The sequence below is a fragment of the Cololabis saira genome, chromosome 6 (genome assembly GCF_033807715.1).
Source record: "Cololabis saira isolate AMF1-May2022 chromosome 6, fColSai1.1, whole genome shotgun sequence".
NCBI lineage: Eukaryota > Metazoa > Chordata > Actinopteri > Beloniformes > Belonidae > Cololabis > Cololabis saira.
The window spans coordinates 41,942,003-41,950,654 of record NC_084592.1 but is presented as its reverse complement, the minus strand read 5'-3'; positions in this window follow the sequence as shown (position 1 = coordinate 41,950,654).

Sequence of the window (8,652 nt, the reverse complement as noted above, 5' to 3'; positions counted from 1 at the left end):
CGCTCACTGTACAGTAAATAGACAAATGACAGCTCTTATTAATATATACATATATATATATATATATATATATATATATATATATATATATATATATATATATATATATATATATATATATATATATATATATATATATATATATATACGTATATATATATATACGTATGGGTCAATGACGAATAAGGATTTTCAACAGGTCAATTTTTTGAGTTTTTTGTCAAGATAAATTGGCACTAGCCTTAAAAAAGGTCATGTGGTGCAACCTTGATTCATATTAAAATAAATTAATTTCCTCAACATCTTGACATCTTTTTTTTTTTAACAAGTTTTCAGTGTTATACAAAAATTGTTGTTTTTTTAATGGTTGCGCCACATGATATTTCATAAAATAGACATAATCAGTCAAACTTTGTTTGTATATTATGATGGAAATATAAATACAAATGTGTTTCAACCTTACACACTACAAGATACTTCGGAGATCATGCCAGATAGGGCAAAAGATTGATTTAAAAACATTTAGAATGATTTCAAAAACAGTTTTCAATGGTCGGACCGTTGCACCACATGACATTTTGATGCTTAAAACAACAACAAAATCCCAAATAACTAGTATTTTTTTGTAAAATTCAAGTGAGTCCATATGTGGGACAGGTAGTTCATAGATATGGTATTTTCTTATCCATTTAAACTTATCCATTTAAACCTATCATTTATTTATAAAGCTCAGGTATAATATTTATAATGCTCAAGTATATTTACATTTATAATGCTGAGGTATAATATTGTAATGAAGTGCTGTACTATTTTCATAAGGTAATAACAGGTATAATTTTTTGGGATAAAGTAGTAAAGCTTGCTGTTATATTTTTTTCTTATTTTTATTTTCAAGCAAAATGGAAATAGAAACAAGGTGTAGGACCTCATAAGTTTTTTACTTCCTACTCCTCCTTTTCGGGCATGAAGGTTTATTGTCCCTTTGATTTTGTTTAATGACTGTTTATTTATATTCTTTTTTTTGTTGTTTTGTGTAATTGTTTTTTTTTATGTATGCTCGAAATAAAGATTTCAATCAATTTCAATCAAACATATATATCCTTTAAAGGTTCAAGTTCAAGTTCAAGTTAACTTTATTAATACCCGTATGGTAGATTTGTTTTGCAGATGGAAGGCATCTCACACACAATCTTTACCGTCATTAATTTGACACAGGACATAAACAATGAAAACAATGAACAGGTTTGCAACAGCACCAGACAGAAATGGCAGGTTCTCAATGCTCACTGAACAGGATAAAAGTAGATGTTGCCCACAGGGCAAAGAACAATGAATGAATAAAGAAAGTAAAAACCAAGGTCAGGGTTTCTAATAAATATAAATAAATAAGTTAAAAGCAGGATAGACCTCAGTAATAAATAAAAATCGTTAAGATTTGTTTAAAAGAGAGACAGCAGAAGGGACGAAGCTGTTCCTGTAGCGTGTGGTCCTAAGAAGTGAAAGGTGCAGCAGTATGAGGTAGACATGGATATCGAAACGTGCGTTGTTACAGCAATGGAGAGTGTGGAAAAGAGGTGAAAAAACATGAAGAAACGCAGGCAGGATGGAACAGGTGGAGAAAAGTGTCAGGTGTGATGTGTGATAAAAGAGTTTCAGCTAAAATGAAAGGAAAGGTGCAGGAACAGGTGGAGGAGAAGCTAGAGCGGTGGAGGTTTGCCCTGAAAAAGGAGAGGAATGAAGTTTAGCCGCAGCAAGACGGAGTACATGTGTGTGAATGAGAAGAACCCAAGTGGAAGAGTGAGGTTACAGGGAGAAGAGATAGAGAAGGTGGAGGATTTTAAGTACTTGAGGGTCAACAGTTCAGAGCAATGGAGAGTGTGGAAAAGAGGTGAAGAAACGTGTGCAGGCGGGATGGAGCGGGTGGAGAAAAGTGTCAGGTGTGATGTGTGATAAAAGAGTTTCAGCTAAAATGAAAGGAAAGGTGTACAAAACTGTGGTGAGACCAGCAATGGTGTTTGGTCTATTCAATTCAATTCAATTTTATTTGTATAGCGTCTAATACAACAGATGTTTTCTCTAGACGCTTTCCAGAGACCCAAAACATGACCCCTGAGCACTTATTACATAAACAATGGCAGGTAAAAACTCCCCTAGTGGGAGAAAAGCCTTAAGTCAAACAGTGGCAAGGAAAAACTCCCCTTTAGGAGGGAAGAAACCTGGACCAGGACCGGGACCGCAGGCCAGCATGCAGCTCCTGAAGCTCCGGCCTGCAAACATGCACAAAAGAGAAAAAGGGGGCCTAGAGGGTCTAGAGACAGTGGCACTGAGGAAAAGACAGGAGGCAGAGCTGGAGGTAGCAGAGATGAAGATGCTGAGGTTCTTTAAGGGAGTGATCAGACTGGATATGATCAGGAATGAGCACATCAGAGGGACAGCACATGTTAGAGGCTTCGGAGATAAAGTCAGGGAGGCCAGACTGAGACGGTTCGGACATGTCCAGAGGAGAGAGAGTGGATATATTGGTAGAAGGATGCTGAGTTTTGAACTGCCAGGCAGGAAGCCCAGAGGAACCAAAGAGGATGTTTATGGATGTAGTGAAAGAGGACATGAAGGTAGTTGGGGTGAGAGTAGAGGATGCAGAAGACAGGCTTAGGTGGAGGCAACTGATTCGCTGTGGCGACCGCTGACGGGAAAAGCTGAAAGGAGAAGAAGAGATTGCTACAGCATATGATTGTGGTTATTATTATTATTGCACAGTGGTTGATTACTCTGAGACTATGAGTGATGCGAGTTCATCAGAGCAACAGCTTGGGGGAAGAAACTGTCTCTGAGTCTGGAGGTTTTAGCGTACAGAGCTCTGTAGCGCCGTCCAGAGTGGAGGAGTTCAAACAGACTGTGTCCTGGGTGTGAAGAGTCTGCAGATATGCTAGCTGCTCGTTTCCTGGTCCTGGACCGGTACAGGTCCTGGATAGATGGGAGGTTAGTCCCAGTTATCCTCTCTGCAGACCTGATTGTCCGTTGCAGTCTGTGCCTGTCTAGTTTGGTGGACGATCCGAACCAGACAGTGATGGAAGTGCAGAGAACAGACTGGATGATGGCAGTGTAAAAGGTGATCAGCAGCTGCTGTGGCAGGTTAAACTTCCTGAGCTGACGCAGGAAGTACAACCTCTGCTGAGCTTTTTCTTCCGGACATAGTTAATGTGGGTGGTCCAATTCAGGTCCCGGGAGATTGTGGATCCCAGGAACCTGAAGGAGTCTGTGGTGGAGACAGTGCTGTTGAGGATGGTGAGGGTTTTTCCTAAAGTCCACTGTCATCTCCACAGTCTTGAGCGAGTTCAGCTCCAGGTGGTTCCGACCGCACCAGTGGACCAGCTGTTCCATCTCCTGTCTGAACACGGACTCGTCACCCTCCCGGATCAGGCCAATGACGGTGGTGTCGTCCGTGTACTTCAGGAGCTTCACAGACGAGTCCCCTGAGGTGCAGTCGTTGGTGTAGAGGGAGAAGAGCAGTGGCGAGAGGACGCACCCCTGGGGGACGTCAGTGCTGACGGTCCCCAGCCTCACCTGCTGATACGAGATCATGGGCAGAAACGATAGTAGTTTGAGTTAAACACTGATTTAATTGTGATGGCTAATATTTACAACACGGTTTCTTTCTCTCTTCATTTAGTTTATTGAGCTCTTTTACCTTAAAGGTCACCATGGAAACTTCAAAAGTCGTTCATACAATAAAGATTCTGGGGAAGAAAATACGAAATTCTGCCCTTTAATGACCCTCCAAGGTCGAAATACGTAAATGAACGCCCAGCACAAGAATATTGCACATTTATAAAAGGTTCTTCTTCTTCCGGTTTGTTATGGCTGATAGTTACAACACGGTTTCTTTCTCTCTTAATTTAGTTCAGTGAGATCTTTTACCTTTAACCTTTCAGCAGGCAGGTCACCGTAGAAACGTTCGTACAATAGAGTTTCTGGGAAAAAAAATACGACATTCGGCTCTTTAATGATCCTCCAGGGTTGAAATTTGTAAATGAACGTCAGCACAAGAATGTTGCACATTTATAAAAGGTTTTGAAGCAAAGTTATCGCGTGTAAAGCGCCAAGTCTCACACTTGATTCTTGTTTTCTTCAGGTTTTATGCACTTTTTCATGTGAAACGTGTTAAAAAGGTTTATAAACAAGCATGACACACTGGAGAGAGAGGATAAGACATGTGTATGTGATGGAGAAAATTACAGCAAGATTGAGGCTAAAAACTAACCGGTTCAGTGACCGCTGGACACTAATAACAGAAGCATTGACAAAGCTATGAACACTTCCTGTTAGCCTTTTGTTTTTATTTTTCTCTCTCGACTTTTATTTAATTTTTTGGTTTATTCATTTTTATTTCCTTTCAGGTCTTTTATTTCATTGTAAACGATTGCATCTGTTCTGTTAATATCTGTTAATATTGATAAAGAGTGTAAATGTGTATTAATCTGTTTGTGTTCAATAAAAAATAAGTAAAAAAAATAAATAAAAATAGACATTTATCTGACAGGTGGACTTCTAAATAGAAAGGTTGATTTATTTATTTTTTGCATTTATTAATTCGATTTTTTTTATGTTATTATTATTATTGTGTATTAATATTGTGATAACAGATAAAAGAAAGACGTATACTGAGAAGAAGAATAAATCCTGTAAATACCGTTTTAAAATTTAAAAAAAAAAAAAAAAAAGGTTTATAAAACCCTCGTCTGACTATAAAAAAACAAGAATATAAAAACTGAAGACAGGGTGAACTTGACTGAACCATAAATCTCCCATCGTAACCAGGAGTGGCGGTGGATAATAGACTTCCAGTCTGACACTTCCCACCGGTCCCTAAACTCGTGCGTGTTTAGCGAAGGGGGGGGGGGGGTTGTCGTGTCCGCGCTCAGGTGTACGATGTTCGGGGGCCAGTTGTCACTTTGGCACGCCGGAGCTTGGCAGCTTGAGCGATCCATCTGGGCCCCGACGAGAGGAGGACATCTCTCACGCTCTCCCAGGATGTGACATCCAGTCCCAGTTGGGTTCTTTCTTTTTTTTCCAGTGACTCACTTGTTTTGTTTGGTTTGTTCCTAGTGCACTGTTTATGGGCATGCTGGAGCGTGGGATGCACGAGCACGCATGTGTGTTTGTTTTCACCCCCTTTTATTTGACTACAGTCGTGTTATCGGTTGTTGACCTTTCAGGGGATCCTCTGATGTGTTCTAGCTTCGTGAACAACACACACCATTAACAGATTTTCAGTGATCTCATGTTGGTGGGGAAGGACTTGGCACCGCTGCACATCCCTGCAGCATCACGCCGAGGCCAACTTCCCGTAGTGATTTATATTTTTACGATGCTCTGAATTACTCATTTGCATGTTTTTTTTGTGTTTCTTTGCTTGGATATTTTTTCCGAGCCCATCTCCACCCCCCCCCCCCGATTTGAGCAGCACATGTTTCAAACCCTGCGAACGCCGCCGGAGCTCCTCCTCGAAACCAGTTAGATTTATGTCGCTGTAGTCTGTGGCAGGGAGAGCGTGGGTGAGATATTGTCTGTGAATTGCTTGTTTTATGTTTCCCAGGAGTATCATACACAACAGTACGCACAGTTACGCAGAATATTCCATGAAAGCCTTCCTTTCATTTTGGGCCTTTGCTTGAGGGGAACGTCTGTGCTTCTGACTGCCGGGCAGAACAACAGCCGCCTTTCTGATGCGCCGGACCGCAGACGACCCCGCAGAGCCGGCCGCTCTGTCACCGGCCTGCAGACGAGGACAAGCCTAAATTTAGGCTTAGATACGGATGTGGACCCCTCAGACCCCTTTCCTTTTCCACCAAACCGGTTCCAGAGCTGGTTCTGGTTCACAACTCCTTCAACTTGCCAACCAGCTGAGAAACGATTTGCTTTTCCCCAGCTCGGGTGCTAAGAGGAGCCACGTCATTATCTCGCTTGTTACATTGCTGCGTTTGCGTGAAAGTTGAAGCAACAACAAGGTATCTGCTCTAATAGGACTTGGTCCATGTAGCTCCTCCGTAGACACATCTCTAAAAGACAGGTTGTCTCCTCCTCAGACCCATGATGCTTTGCTGCATCCAGATTCATTCTGATTTGAAAATGTCTCCGTCTCCCAGTCTTGCTATTGCCGTTGGTCTTAATAACTCCGTCCACTCCGCTTACGTAAGCGGTTCTTTCCTCCAGACCAGGGGTCGGCAACCCAAAATGTTGAAAGAACCATATTGGACCAAAAACACAAAAAACAAATATGTCTGGAGCGCAAAAAAAATAGTCTTGTACAAGCCTTAGAATGAAGGCAAATGGCGAAAGGCGAAATGTCGAGAAAAAAGTCGAAATGTTGAGAAAAAAGTCGAAATGTCGAGAAAAAAGTCGAAATGTCGAGAAAAAAGTCAAAATGTTGAGAACAAAGTCGAAATTTTTGGAAGAAAAAAAGAAGAAAAAAGAAAAAATAAGGTCAAACATTTTTTAAAAAGCTCCAGGAGCCATGGGTTGCCGACCCCCGCTCTAGACCATCAAAGAGTTGGTGCTACCTTGGAACCAGTTCTTCTGGCCCAGAGCCAGTTCTTTGTCAGTGGAAACAGAAAGCCCGGTTCCAAACTCAGCACTGGCCCAGAACCAGAACCAGAACCAGAACCAGAACCAGAACCAGAACCAGAACCAGAACAAGAACCTGCCCTGGAACCAGTTTGGTGGAAAAGTGGTGGAAGAGTGAGACCCTTTCCCAGACCTGATTCCATCATCTCCATCCCTCGAGCTCCCATCCCTCCCTTTTTATGCAATCAGCTTTCGCTTTTTTGTATTTCCTAACACGAGTTGGTTCCAGTAAACCTCTCCTGGGTCTGGTGTGGGTACCGAGCTGCAGATGGGGGGGTCACACGCTGCTGAACACGTCCGTGGCCTCGTTCGTGGCGGTCAGGGTGACGGTCCCCACACGGGTGCATCCCGGGGGGTGTGTTGTTGCTCTCACTGTCTGACTTGAGGGTTTACGGCAGTGATCATCAACTGGCGGCCAGAGGTGTCAAGTAACGAAGTACAAATACTTGGTTACCTTACTTAAGTAGAAATTTTGGTTATCTATACTTCACTGGAGTAATTATTTTTCAGACGACTTTTTACTTTTACTCCTTACATTTTCACGCAATTATCTGTACTTTTTACTCCTTACATTTTAAAAACAGCCTCGTTATTCTATTTCATTTCGGCCTTTAAAAAAAAACTATCCAGTTAAATTCCTGATAGAGTGAATTTGGTTGTGGTTGTTTCAGATGTTCTTGTCCAGTTTTGTTCTTACATCCGTTCCCTCAGATTCCTGCAACTAAACTTGGATGTACATTCCAATAAAGGTTAGGATAAATGATAACATGCCTCTGAAGTTTGACTTTTTGCACCATTACAATACTTATAGGACACTAGTCATCATATCTGCTGCTCTCTGAAACACATGTTAATGCTCAATAGTACACATATATGGTTCTTTAATATATTTGCATTATACTAAGATGCATTCATTTTCAATGGCTTTTGTCCTTAATGGCTTTTTTCCCCCTTACATTACTTTTACTTTTATACTTTAAGTAGTTTTGAACCCAGTACTTGTATACTTTTACTTGAGTAAAAAACTTGAGTTGATACTTCAACTTCTACAGGAGTATTTTTAAACTCTAGTATCTATACTTCTACCTGAGTAATGAATGTGAATACTGAAGACACCTCTGCTGGCGGCCCGCGGGCCGAATTCACCTGTATTCCTCCCTGACGGGCCACTGACAGCTCAGGATATGAATCCTTGAAATTTGTATGTTTAGTGTTGTGATGACGGCACAGATTATATTCTTTTGCAACAGCAACAGTTTCGTTGCAAATGAGGCAAACAGGCGACGCATTTCGGAAGGTTGGCGTGATAAACGCGTACTTTTCAGTCCAGTCAGCGTTAAAGGATCTGTTTTCCACATCAACTTTTCGTTTCATGGCCTTTGAGAGCCATTTTACCTGAGCTAAGAGGCCTTTTCCTATCACCTCCGTGGTGTTTGTTTTTCAAGTGCTCTATAAATAAAGTTGACTTAATTGAGTTGAGGCAAAATATCTGTATCACCCCTGGTGGATGACTGTGGTATAGGTTTGATTTGATTTGAAGATTTTATTTCGAACATGCATGATAAAAAAAGAGTACAAAAAAGTTAAAAAAACAGAATACAAATATATATATATATATATATATATATATATATATATATATATATATATATATATATATATATATATATATATATATATATATATATATATACATTCTTACATATAATAAGACAGGTTTCAATAAGCTTACTTATAAAACAACCATACCTACTTTAATAACTGTTCAATACAGTGATATAATACTCAATTATATGTATGTATAAATATAGTCAAAATCAAACAAATCAAGGCAAACGAAAAAGAACAAAACAAACCCAGCATTTAGTTGTGCTACTATGTATGTATGTAATAATAGAAGTAATTATAATGCATAGTATTACATGATCATTACTTTACTATAATACTACAATATAATAGAGAACAATAGACAGCAATGGTATAACAATATACTTGAATAACTATATAAGAGTAGATATACTATATATA